This window comes from Dermacentor andersoni, chromosome 2 (genome assembly GCF_023375885.2).
Source record: "Dermacentor andersoni chromosome 2, qqDerAnde1_hic_scaffold, whole genome shotgun sequence".
Classification (NCBI taxonomy): domain Eukaryota; kingdom Metazoa; phylum Arthropoda; class Arachnida; order Ixodida; family Ixodidae; genus Dermacentor; species Dermacentor andersoni.
Window position 1 is genome coordinate 2,667,771 of NC_092815.1, and position 13,900 is coordinate 2,681,670.

Sequence of the window (13,900 nt, forward strand, 5' to 3'; positions counted from 1 at the left end):
GCCCTTCCCCACCACGTAGCTGCAATCGCTTGCCCGACATCGTTTCTCGAAAATGTGTCCTTGTTGGCTAATCAATAACCTGCTTTTTTCACGTGTTATTATTTGTTTTTATGCACTTGCGAATATGTAGCTTCCATGTACAATTTTTTCTGTATACCTGTGTTTATATTTGCATTATCAAACTGTACCCACCCCTTATGTAATACCCCTAGCACAGGGGTCTTTAAGGAAATAAAACTGAACTGAACTGATTTTCTTTTAAGCTGTCGGGCCCTTGGGCCCTCTCTGCAGTGCGCACGGGGGAAGCCTTTGAAATGCGCGCCACAACGGAACTCGTCGCATGGAGCATGCGCACCGATCGCGTTATCGTAAGAACTCGCGCGTGGACTGTCGGGAAGGCGGCTGCCCGATAAGAAGGCAGCGGAGACGGCACTCGGGGCTTTTTTTTTTCGGGGCGCGGGCTTGGGGAGGCGCTCGTGGGGCGTGGCCCGTCTAGGTTTCTTTCCGAGCGTGCTGCAGAGCGGGGGGAAAAGCGTTTTTGCATTGTGCCCGCGGAAAGAGTGCTATTGTTGTTCACTTTTGGGACGGTGTCTGCGCGCCTGGTGCGGTGCTTGCTTGCTCGCTTTCTGCGCTTTATGCATTCTGTTATCGACCCAAAGATTGTGTTGGTTGATGGTTTGTAACGACTGTTCTTTCGTCGCTCGCTTTGGCTTGTATATTTTGTTGCCTCGCTGTCCTGCTGCTTACTTCTTTGCCTTGTTCTTTTCTGCTACTGGCCGCGAGACTGTGGTAATGGTTTGAGTGTTTCATTATATCGTAAATTAAAGCGGTTTTTGTTCTTTGCGCCACTGGTCCTTTGTCGTACTGATCGCGGCTCGCGGACCCCCTGAGCGACGGCGAGGGGCCTTCAAAGCTAAAATTACGAAGATCCTACGCTTTGTGGGAATCGCTGTTACGCGATGCGTTTTGCAGATAGCTTACTATCCAGCATCGTTTGACGACCACAAAGGGTAACGAGGTGCCATTCATGCCATGTCATAGGCATCATTCTTATCATGTCATGCATATCCTGAATATCCCCAGTTAAAAAAACTACCACGACGTCATCACGACCGCGAACACATACCTAGTGGCCAAAATGTCACGCATGTATGCCATGCGTATCCTGAGGTATGTTAAAGAAGAGACCACGACTACAACACGACTACAAGCCTGTCATGCGTGTATTGTCATGCATGTCTGCTCATACAACGTCATTATTGCCATCCATGCATATCCTGAGAAATATCCAGAGAAAGTGACGACCATGACGGTATCACGACCACACGTACATACCTAGTGGCCCAAATGGCAAATGATGCCACGTCATTCACGTTATGTGATTTCATGCATATCCTGATGTATATTCATTTATAGAAACGACAACAGCGACATCACGACCCCGAGTATGCCATGTCATGAATACATGTCTTGCCATTCCGTCAAAAGAGGGGAAACCGAGGGACCCGATTTTTGTTAATCACAACCATATGAAGCCAAGAGATAAAGGCAAGGAGAGCATGCGAAAATTTATTTGTGATTTGTAATTAAAGTGAAGATGCGACAAGCTAAATGGAAATGAAAAGTAGACGAGAAAAACAATGGGAGCGTACGCATTTGAAATGGCTGGTTGATGACTTGAGCAGAAGCAAAGCGAAACAACAGGACGTTTAAAAAACAATTGTTACAACTCACCGTGGGAATCGATGTTATGCGAAGCATTTCGCAGGTACCTGGCCATCAAGCATTGTTTATGGTTCCGAAAGGCGATACCAACGTGTTTGTGTTAATTGGATAGTCATGGGTGGTAAGCGGCACGTGTGTGTGATGACTGCAGCACGACGACGATCACGTTGAAGACGATCGTACAGCGGCATGCTTGCTACGCTGGCACGCGACAACATGACGACTGTTGGGCTCTGCAGAGGCGCACGCACCCACTAGGCCTCGCAGCTCGTCAGCCAAGAAGAACAGCTTCTGTAACACCTGAAGGGCGACAGACTTTAGACGCGATGGCATAGTGCATGTTGGATCAAGACTCGTGTACTCTCTGCAACTCTTTCACTCCCCCGTCCCCCTCACCGCATATAGGGTGGCAAACTGGACAAAGTATAGTTAGTATATCTGCCTTTCCTTCTTGCCTTCTCTCTCTCTCTATAGAGAAATAATTTAGGTACAGGCAATTAGATCATGTTATCCTTCGTTGGCTTGATGTCTGAGAGACAAACCACAGGAAATTGAAACAATTAGAAGCGATAATGCGGTCTTACGTTTTGCCAATGGGACCAGTGGAAGTTGAACAGTAGCTCTAAGGGCTACCTACAGGAACATCAGCAGTAGAAATCCTTCTTTTGAACGCTTTGAGTGTTCTTCCTACAAGTGCCCGCATAGAAAAAATCACCTCGTTTGCCAAACACTGCGAACTAGTTGTCTCAGAGGAGTGAAAACTCTGACACTCAGAACAGGGCAGGGACATAAGGTGAGTACAGTAGACAAGCTACACTCCTGGTCCGTCTTTTCCCCATTCTTGTGATTGGGAAGCACGAATGACGCAATGCATTTGCAGATATCACATGTTCATTGCTCTGCTGTAGTCACCGTACAGACATGAAAAAGGAAAATTCAAGGCCATTCCGCTCTGCGAAGGTGGGTGGCCAGCGGAGCTGTAAACATCGTGGTATAAAACGTGTGGTAAAGACTTTATTGCGTCATTCATGGTCACTTAGTAATGACGTTCACAATGGCGTTATGGTCGCTATTATATACACTGATCGGCATACTCGCAACTGCGAACACATTCTTCGATAACGTCAAATCGATGCATGTACACCGCTGGGTGGTCGTTTGAGCCGGATCGGTGTGGCATCGCAAGCGATATGTCTGCAGCGCGAAACTCGTAAACCACTTCCTTCTCGGTCTCGACACATCTACATTCAAATCACCGACAGCGACCACAGGGGTAGTGTCAGCGCAACCAACCCACGCAAAGTCAGTAGCCATGAACCTTACGGGGCTATGATGAATGGATGGATGGGTGGATGGATGGATGGATGGATGGATGAACTTTGTTGTGGTCCTTTACGGCGCGCGTAAGCCCGCAGTGGGCCGCTCGCACGTCGGGACAGAGATGCCGAGCCTCTCCGCCGCGTCGTGGGCCCGTTGGACGGCCCGTAAGCAAGAAAGAAATACAATGGCTCATAGCCCCACATATGCAAAATACACCATATGGGGCTATGCGCCATTGCATTTTTTGCTTGCTTGCGGGGAGATGAGTCATTGATGATGACAGTTTTCGACATGCCGTTCTGTATGTTGTATGCGTCATTACAAAGAATGCAAGCACTGTTCGCTTCTTTGCTGAGTGCTAGTAGCCTCTGCCTTACGGGGCTATAAGCCATTACATTTTATTCTTGCTTACGGGGGTATAAGCCATTGATGACGATAGTTTCTGTGTGCGGGCACGAAACTTCTATGCTACGCTAGCCATATACAACTTCGCTATAATATATATATTTGAAGTTCAGCCGGCACGGTGCAACATGAAAAATGTCCACATAAATATTCTGAACCGTATGAGTGTGTGCTGCTGATGTGCTGAAAAAATATGCCTCAAATGCAATACAAGGAATGCCGTGGTGCTATGCCTACTACTCGCCACCATTTATCCACATTTGATCAGAATGGTGTTGACTGGCCAACGTCTTGACTATTTTCAAATATTATGTCATCCTGCCGTTGTGGCATGACGCCAATGCAATAATGTGCGTGGTGGACCATCCGGAGAAAATGCGAGCTCGTCGTACCACAGATAGCAACAGCAGCTTGATGGGGAGTGACAATGCCCCTATTCACTGAACGCCGTTCCGTCAACACCCAACGTCGTGATCAAGGCGGCGTGGCTGGTTGAACCGATGCGGAATACTACAAAATGAGAGAGAGTCAAGCCTTGCGTGCAGATGAAGCGTTGAACTTCTCCTACCTTACATGCAAGCTACCTTCTTGCCTTCTTCGAGCGCCTAGGAGACGGAAGTACTTAGCATAGCGTTGATCAACACACTCCTATCACCCCAGTCATTCTCGTCGTTTGGTCCTTCTTGGGAGCGTCGCAAACGCGCTGAACAGCAGGCTATCCGTGCCGACAAACTTCACCCAGGCGGGGGGGGGGGGGCACTGCTAGTCAGAAGCTATATATATATTTCCCACCTGCGGCAAGTTTTTTTCATCTACTTTCATTTCATTGCCAGTAATTTATCATTTCTTTAATTAAATTAGTTAGTACAAGTAACTTCCCCTATGTTGTCCTTGGTGTCATTGTTTGCTGACTTCGTATATGATTCATAAAAATAGGGCCCTTCAGTTAACGCCTTTCTTCTCGTTCATTACATACCGATGGCCTCAAATCCGGCAACATTGATGCCTTCAGGTAGAATGTGCGGGTTTACTGACCAGTTGCCTTCACCCAAAAAGATCATGTGTCCGTGACGCCTGCGGCAGAAAAGGGTGTTCCACATCCGCCGCCCAGGTCGGTGAGTGGTGGCGCTGGCTAACACCTCCAGGATTAGTCTTAGTAGCAGGAAGTAAATACCCAAGAAAGTAGATGGGAGAACGGCGCCGCGGTAGCTCATTGTTTAAGAGCATCGCACGCGTATTGCGAAGACGTGGGACAGTTCTCCACCTGCGGCAAGTAGTTTTTTCGTCCACATTCATTTGCAGTAATCTATAATTTCTTTAATTCAATGATTAAGTACAAGTAATTTCCCCCTATGTTGTCCTTGGTCTCATTGTTGGCCTGTTATGATATGATTAATAACAGTCGGCCTCTCGGTTAACCCCTGTCGTCTCGTTCACACACACACACACACACACACACACACACACACACACACACACACACACACACACACACACACACACATATATATATATATATATATATATATATTGCCACACCATGTGGCATTACACCCTCTTCAAAAAAAAGAAAAAAGAAGGAAAGCATGCATAGGCTTGACCTGAGAGCGCCGAGATGGTCTAGGACGAACACATAGGCTATAGTCATAATCACTGTGGTGTGCGAAATAGTCACAAGGCACTGATGGACGAGCAACCACGAAACTAACCGAAGCGGCTGAAAAAGTCGAATATTGACGCGAAATAGGTTTGCACGTGTTGACACGGGACCCTTACGGCGAGAACGACGAAGTTCGTGGTTGCGCGCGTGCTCTCCGAGGACCAGCCATCGCTAAAGGCAGACGTTTTTTGTCAATCTGTCGGTGCTAAACTGTTTTAGTTGTCATAGCTGGGAGAAATGTCATCCAGCTATGACAACTAAAACAGTTTAGCACCGACAGATTGAGAAAAAACGTCTGCCTTTAGCGATGGCTCCCAGCTATGACAACTAAAACAGTTTAGCACCGACAGATTGAGAAAAAACGTCTGCCTTTAGCGATGGCTGGTCCTCGGAGAGCACGCGCGCAACCACGAACTTCGTCGTTCTCGCCTTAAGGGTCCCGCGTCAATACGTGCAAACCTATTTCGCGTCAATATTAGGGGCTATAGTACGGTTTCAACCGCACAACGTGCACAATATCAGATTGCGGTTGTCGACGTCGGGGAGGCTGACTTCCGTCAGGAAGGACTTCGTAGTTCACGTCACTAATTCGCTGCAACACTCTGTAAGGTCCGAAGTAGCGACCCAAAAGCTTCTCGGATCGTCCTTTTCGGCGCACGGGAGTCCAGACCAAAGCTTGATCACCAGGTTGGAACTCGACATGTCGATGGCGGAGATTGTAACGGTGCGCATCGATGCTCTGCTGTTGCTTTATGTGCACTCGGGCAAGCTGACGGGCTTCTGCTCGTTGCACGAAAAGTTCGGCATCTTGGGCGAGGTCGAGATGATCGATGTTGTCGCACGGCAGCATTGCTTCTAACATAGTTTGCACTTCACGGCCGCAAACGAGGTAACACGGCGTGAAGCGTGTTGTTTCTTGCGTAGCAGTATTACACGCAAACGTTACGTAAGGGAGTATCTCGTCCCACGTCTTGTGCTGTACGTCTACGTACATAGACAACATGTCAGTCATCGTTTTGTTCAGTCGTTTGGTCAAGCCGTTTGTCTGGGGATGATAGGCAGTTGTCCTTCGATGGGTCGTGCAGCTGAGTTTAAAAACGTCTTCAATGAGCTGTGCTGTAAAGGCTTTGCCTCAGTCTGTGATGACGTGCGATGGGGCGCCATGCCGTAGGACGATGCTCTGTATGAAAAACTGGGCAACCTCGGAAGCTGTGCCTCGAGGCAGCGCCTTTGTCTTAGCATATCGCGTTAAATAGTCCGTGGCGACGATTAGTCACCTGTTGCCAGAAGATGACAATGGAAACGGGCCCAGAAGATCCATGCCGACCTGGTCGAAAGGTTTGCCAGGTGGGTCAATCGGATTCAGCAATCCCGCAGGCTTCATAGCTGGCGACTTTCGGCGCTGGCATTCACGGCAGGCTTGGACGTACCGTTTAACACACTCGGCAAGTCTCGGCCAGTAGTAGGATTTGCGCACTCTATCAAGCGTTCGCGTAAAACTCAAATGGCCAGACGGAGGCTCGTCATGACAGGCGAACAAAACTTCGGCACGGATATCTGCTGGAACGACTAAAAGGTAGGTCGTGTTGGTGCCAGCGGAGTTCTTCTTTCATAAGACGCCATGTCGTAAAAAAAAAGACGACAATCCTCGAGCGATATGCCGGGGTATTTTTGGGTTTCGTCCTTCCAGATGTTCGAATATAGGCCGTAGTGCTTCGTCTGCGCGCTGCCGTGTGGACAAATCAGTAACGCTTACGGCCCCAAGGAAAGCGCCGTCGTCCTCAATGTCGTGGTCGGTAGTGTCGATAGGGGCGCGCGAGAGTGCGTCAGCGTCTTCGTGTATGCGGCCCGACTTGTACACGATGGTCACGTCGTACTCCTGCAAACGTAGGCTCCACCGTGCCAATCGTCCAGAAGGGTCCCGGAGATTTGCAAGCCAGCATAACGAGTGGTGATCAGTTACAACTTTGAATGGGCGGCCGTAAAGGTAAAGTCGAAATTTGGCCAGCGCCCATACGACGGCAAGACACTCTTTCTCCGTGGTGGTGTAGTTGGTCTCTGCACGCGATAGTGTGCGACTTGCGTAGGCGATCACTCTTTCAATACCTTCCTGCCGTTGTACAACGACCGCACCAAGACCAACGTTACTGGCGTCTGTATGAACTTCCGTGTCCGCCTCCTCGTCAAAACTGGTGCTGACACCACACGCTGTCGAAGCTCGGTGAAAGCAGTCTCTTGCTCTGAGGACCAGACGAACGATACATCGTCCCTCGTGAGGGGAGTCAGCGGCTCCGCCGCTGGCAACGCCATTGGTCCTTTGTCGTGCTGGCCGCGGCTCGCGGACCTCTTGCGCGAAGGCAAGAGGCCTTCATTTGGCGCCCAACGTGGTTTTCTTCTTTGTCATTTTTTTCTGTTTCTTCTGGAGTACGCTTCCGCACCGCAGGGACCACGAGCACGGGAACAAGGGAACCGCCCCCATCTTGAGGCAGCTGGCAATACCCCCTAGGCCTACTTGTTTCGCTCCGACATTGGGTCCCACAGCTCCTGCATCTGTACCCAACCGCTCTGACCCGCGTAAGCTCAATGAACGTTTTTATTCTACCTGTCGCTGTCCTTGGGCTCCGCTATTCCGCGCCATCCTGCTTCCGCAGAACCGCTTGACATTGCTTGACCATTTCGTCGGACCGCTTTTCCCGTCCACTTTCAACACCAAAGATGCACCGCCGGCATTTTAATGCACCTACGTTCGCGTAAAGTCAACAAGGGCGCGGTTGAAAATCATACTCGCCAAACCACTAGTACGATGCCTGATGAAAAGGACCAATCCGCGCCTGGACAAGATATGTCCAGCATCATTGCCCAGCTGACCACGCTGCTCGAGCATCAGACAAACATAACTCCATCAGCCAGTTTCCGTTTGCAGCTTGCTGTGCCTACATATGAAGGCCACACAGATTAGAAATCGGTGGCGGACTTCCTTCAGGAAATGCAAGATTACCGCGGCACGCAAGCCATAACGGATGACGTTCTTCTTCAGCGCGTTTTGCCCGTTGCCCTGACTGGGTCCGCCGCCCGCTGGCGTCGTCGCCAGTCATTCCAAAGTTGGACGCACTTTGAGCAGCTACTGCGAGCAGAATTCTTCCCCCCAGACTACGTCGTCCGCATGAACGACGAGCTTCGCGCCCGTAGTCAGGCGCAGGAGGAAAGCCTCCAAGAATACATACGGTCCTTTCAGGAGCTTTACGAGCGCGCAGATCCTTCAGCACCCGAAACAGAAAGAGTCTTCCGGGCAATCCGGCAATCTCACCCACGCTTTCAGGCTTATCTAAGGGGCCGTACCTTCTGTTCGCTTGACGATCTCGCTAACGCGGCACCCGATATTCAGGCGGCGATGTTGGCAGAGCTCACTTACCAGCCTCCACCCCCGCCTCAAGCCTCCCTCGAGCCGTCTTGCGCGTGGCACGGTTCTCATATTGCAAGCCCGGGGAATATGGTACCGCCCCCAAGGGCGCTGGACCCATTCATTCACCGCACCTTTGCCACCCAGGTACCTTTCCGGCCTCCGGTCCGGGAACCTGCAACAACGTTGCCAGGCACTCGGGGCCGCAGCAGGCCTGTAGCGGCTGCCGCCCAGTCAGGCGCAGAATATACACGCAGGAGCATTCCAGTCTGCTTCCAGTGTGGAGGACGAGGCCACTACAAGAGCCAGTGCCCGAGCCCCCCGGGCTTCCTCCAGCAGGGAAACGACGAGGGCCGGCGGTGGTGAGCAGCTACCAGTCGCCGGCCAACGACCTACCGCGCCCCGATGTCCCCTCGCAACATGCAGGCTCCGGAACGACCTCTCCGGCAGCAGCCTACCATCACGCGGTGTCACTTGCAACATCGAAGCATCTTGCAGCGGCCGTCAAGCACCGAGCGGGGGCTGGCGTTCCTGAGACTACGAAAAGCCGGGTGTTTTGGTCGTCTCACCATCCTGCGGCCACGGCGCTGAGCCGCAGACAACCTCGGCAGCAGAGAGGGGGAGAGAAACGGCTCCTCACACTTGAATCACCACCGGCATCAACAGTAGTAGCTGTACCGGAAAGGTGTCACCCCGCCAGATCGAAGGCCCAGGATCTCGGACAAATGGTGAGGGCTTTGCCGTCTACGTTCAGTCTTCTTGACGCCCACCTTGAGAAAACACCATTGGTGGCGGTTAGAATGGCCGGCATAGAAGTACCTGCTATTTTAGACACCGGCTCTGCTGTTTCCGTTTTCGGCGATCGTGTCAAAAGTGCCTGCGAGACGAAACGTCTACAGTTACAAAGTGTAAACACCACCCTTCGCATGGCATCCGCTCACGTTGCGTCCGCTACGTCAGCAGCCCGGTTAACGGCTACCACCAATGATAAAAAATTCCGGCAACGCTTCCTACACCTTCCCGGACTTTCTTGCCCTGTGATTTTGGGCCGTAACTTCATAGCCAAAGCAGGAATCGTTCTCGATCTTTCTAAAGGCACCTGCCAGTACGGTATGCATGCAGATTCACTCAAGTTCATGACTAAGCCACGAGAAGCACAGTCAAATCTGTTTACCGCCAATATCTCTGCGGTCTCCGAGATTGGTAGTGGTATTCTCACGGTTCTGAAGTCGTTCAGAGGATCTCCGGCGGAGAAGACCAAAATCGAGACAGCGCTTAAACCATTTGCCGAAATGTTCACGGAAGCTCCTGGCAGCGTTAATGTGCTGACTCATAGGATCGACACCGGATGCGCCCGCCCAATTCGTTTCAATCCGCGGCCCCTGAGCATCCACAAGCGAGCACTTCTTGATAGTGCGCTGGACGAAATGATTGCTACCGGTGCAGTAAGACCGTCTAAGAGCCCCTGGGCGTTCCCTGTTGTACTAGCACCTAAGAAAGATGGCACGGCGCGGTTGTGTGTCGACTACCGTCGGTTGAACGCTGTCACAGTTCGTGAATCGTACCCCTTCCCATCAATCGATTCAGTGATGTATTCACTTGGGTCCGCAAACTTCTTTACTACTTTAGGCTGCAGCAGGGGCTTCCTGCAAATTCCGATCGCCCCCTGCGATATTGCAAAGGCTGCATTCACTTGCCATCGAGGACTGTTCGAATTTGTCCGATTGCCTTTCGGTTTGTGCAATTCACCGGCAACCTTTCAGCGTGTAATAGATATTGTGCTTCAAGACGCCAAATTCAATTATGCGATGGCTTACATGGATGACGTGGTAGTGTTCTCGAAAACCCTGGAGGAGCATCTCTTTCACCTAACCACCGTTTTACAACGAATGCAGGCCGCAGGCATCACGATTAATCCCCGGAAGGTTCAACTGGTTTCGACCAGAATCAACCTCCTAGGTTTCATTGTCGAGCAAGGCACACTCCGGCCTGACGAGGAGAAACTCCAGGCCATACTGCAGCTTCCACCACCAACAGACGTCAAGAGCCTGCAGCAGTATTTGGACATGGTGGGCTTCTACCGCCACTTTATCCCCAACTGCGCTGACCTGGCAAGGCCTCTCCACCAGCTCCTACGGAAAGGTGCCAGTTGGTACTGGACTGACGTGCAGCAGAAATCATTTCGGGCTCTGTCATCGGCTATCGCCGATACCGCACGTCTGCGGCTTCCCGACCTCAACCTGCCATTCACCGTGCAGACCGATGCAAGTGAGTATGGCATAGGCGCAGTCCTGCTTCAGAAGCACCAAGGCAAGCTTCACCCTCTGGCTTTTGCAAGTAACACTCTCACAGGAGCAGAGCGGAACTATACCGTAACAGAGAAAGAGTGCCTAGCAATTGTATTTGCACTAAAGAAATTTGACATGTATCTCGACGGGGCTGAGTTTACCATTCAGACTGACCACCAGGCGCTGACGTGGCTGTCAAAGCTACAAAACCCCGCCGGCCGTTTAGCCCGTTGGGCCCTCGTTCTTCAAAAGTATAATTACAGAGTAGAATACAGGAAAGGCACCTTCAACAAGGTAGCTGACGCCCTGTCCCGAGCACCACTCTCCGGGGATGGCGAGCCGGCACCCGAAGTCCTAGCTGTGGCAGTGCCTGTGGACGCCTGGGGAACACTGATCTCCCGCCAGCAGCTACTCGACGCTCAGCTAAGCGACGACCAGTGCAACTTGATACGCAAGGCACTGGACGGCGCCAACCCTGCCGGTAGCGGCAACTACGACTGCTACATGCAAGCAGACGACGGCCTGCTCTTGCGGTATATACCTCCTGCCGATACGGATTGCGGTGAGTCTCCACTCCGTGTCGTCGTGCCTAGAAAGCTGCCCAAGCCTTTTCTAGAGTACTTTCATGACACCCGCCTCGCCGGTCATAGCGACGGCAATAAAACATTTGAGAAGTTGTGTCGCGTCGCGACATGGCCGCACATGAGAAAGCATGTCTTCAGATACGTTCGCACATGTCCTACCTGCCAGACCGTGAAACCGAGGGGAGGGAAGCCACCAGGCTTCATGCAACCAGTTGAGAGCCGATACCCATGGGAAATTGTGGCATGTGATGTTATGGGCCCATACCCCAGGTCAGCTAAAGGGAATCGATACTTGTTAGTGGTCACTGACCATTTCTCCAAATGGGTAGAGCTGTACCCGCTACGCAAGCTGGATTCTAAGATAATCTGGGATAGGCTGTTGGAAGCATTCACCCGTTTCGGTTTTCCAGCGCAGCTTATACCAGACAATGCCACATATTTCACAGGCAGGATATTCGTTGACACGTGCAAAGCTCTTGGCGTGCAGCACAAAAGGACGACACCCTACCACCCTCAAGCCAACATCACGGAGCGTGTGAACCGAAACCTTAAGACAATGCTGGTGGCTTTCACCGAGCGGCACAAGGACTGGGACGTTCGTATCCAGGAGATGGCTTTCGCCACAAGGACCACAGTAAACCGGTCGACAGGGTTTACGCTAGCTGCTATTCTTCTCGGTCGCGAGCTCCGTTTTCCTATTGAGCATATATTCACCAACGGCTCTGAATTACCAACTCGTAATTACTCCGCGTTCACACAGAATCTTTCCAGCCGCCTGGCCCACACTCTGAAGGAGGCCAGGGAAAACTTGGACCTTGCCCGCCTGGAACATGGGAACCAATACAACAAAGGCAGGCGGCCCCTGGAGTTCGCGGTCGGCGACGAAGTGCTCCGCCGCACGCACCCTCTAAGCGATGCTGCAAAAGGGTTTGCTGCTTCCCTCGCGCCTAGATGGGATGGCCCTTACGTGATCGCGAAGCGTATTTCTAGCTTGGTTTACCTCTTGCGCGAAAAACACGGCAGCAGAGTAATAGGGCCGGTAAGCTTGCACGACCTCAAAGCGTACTACGAGCGCCCATCAGACAGCAGTTAGCAGTTACCATGAGTTCAGCAGTTAGCGCGGCTGTGCCCTACGTCCGTTATCTCTTAATCGTGACTTTTTTTTTACATATGCTGCCCTTGGATATCCTCGCCCTACGCAGAATGCCACGCTACCACTCCAACGGGCGTGACCAGCCTGGCTGCCACGGCGGCCCATCGAAACATCACCTACGTCGTCGCCCTCTCACCATGTGCGCTAGCGTCACATGTGCGCTAGCGTCGGTTGGGCGAAAAGTGCATTGACTCTGAAGGAGCGCACGCCTTGTGCGCATGCCAAATGGAGCCGTCACGTGGAGCACCGAACGACGCCAGACACCATTCCAGCCCATCGCGTGCCAACTGCCCCGAACCTTTCTCTTCGCAACACCCGTGATGTACTCGACCAGGACGATGCATGGTGCTGTTCTTGCATAGTGTTGTTGCATAGTGTTGTTGCATAGTGTTGTTGCATAGTGTTGTTGCATAGTAGCGTTGCATAGTGTTGTTGCATAGCGTTGTTGCATAGCGTTGTTGCATAGCGTTGTTGCATAGGGTTGTTGCATAGGGTTGTTGCATAGGGTTGTTGCATAGTGTTGTTGCATAGTGTGGTTGGACACTCAGGCGGGTGTCCGGTCTTGTACGGGGGAGAGTGTCGGGCCCTTAGGCCCTCTCTGCAGCGCGCACGGGGGAAGCCTTTGAAACGCGCGCCACAACGGCACTCGTCGCATGGAGCATGCGCACCGATCGCGTATCGTAAGAACTCGCGCAGGGACTGCCGGGAAGGCGGCTGCCCGATAAGAAGGCAGCGGAGACGGCACTGGGAACCTTTTTTCCGGGGCGCGGGCCTGGGGAGGCGCTGGTGGGGCGTGGCGCGCGTGCTGCAGAGCAGGGGGAAGAGTGTTTTTGTATTGTGTCCGCGTGAAAGAGTGCTCTTGTAGTTCGTTTTTGGGACTGTGTCTGCGCGCCTGGTTCGGTGCTTGCTTGCTTTCTGTGCTTTATGCATTCTGTTATCGACCGAAAGATTGTGTTGGTTGACGGTTGTCAGGATTGGGGGCTCAATCCCATCGCTCGTGATCCTTCGTCAAGATTGGAGTCCGGCATGAATTCGAAGGTAGCTGGCCCATGCCGTCGTCCAACTTATCCACGCTGAGGACGTTGGTGAAGGGAAGAACTGCTTGTCATCGAGAACGAGGAATATGGGTTTATTTACAGTATTTAAATCAGTCTAACATGACTGCTTGAGAAAAGTGTGTCAGTCCAACATGATTGCACGAGAGAAGTGTGTCGAGCATCCGCACGACAGCCGTTTTTAAACACTCTGTCCGCCGGCGATACAAGGCGGCGAATGTGCGTTTCGTCATCGCAAAACTAGCCGCCTCGCGCGATACAAGGTGACGCGAACGTTCGTTTACTCATTATTTATTCGCCGCCGCCCCGC

At 51.8% G+C, this 13,900-nt stretch overlaps 1 protein-coding gene and 1 pseudogene across 4 annotated transcripts in view; one reads left to right on the forward strand and one right to left on the reverse strand.

Moving 5' to 3' along the window:
• Window positions 1–13,900, reverse strand: part of LOC126543059 (parathyroid hormone/parathyroid hormone-related peptide receptor-like) — a 1,023,923-nt gene that overhangs the window by 667,737 nt on the left and 342,286 nt on the right. The gene's annotated exons all lie outside the window — the stretch shown is intronic.
• Window positions 7,914–8,876, forward strand: LOC140216044 (uncharacterized; annotated as a pseudogene).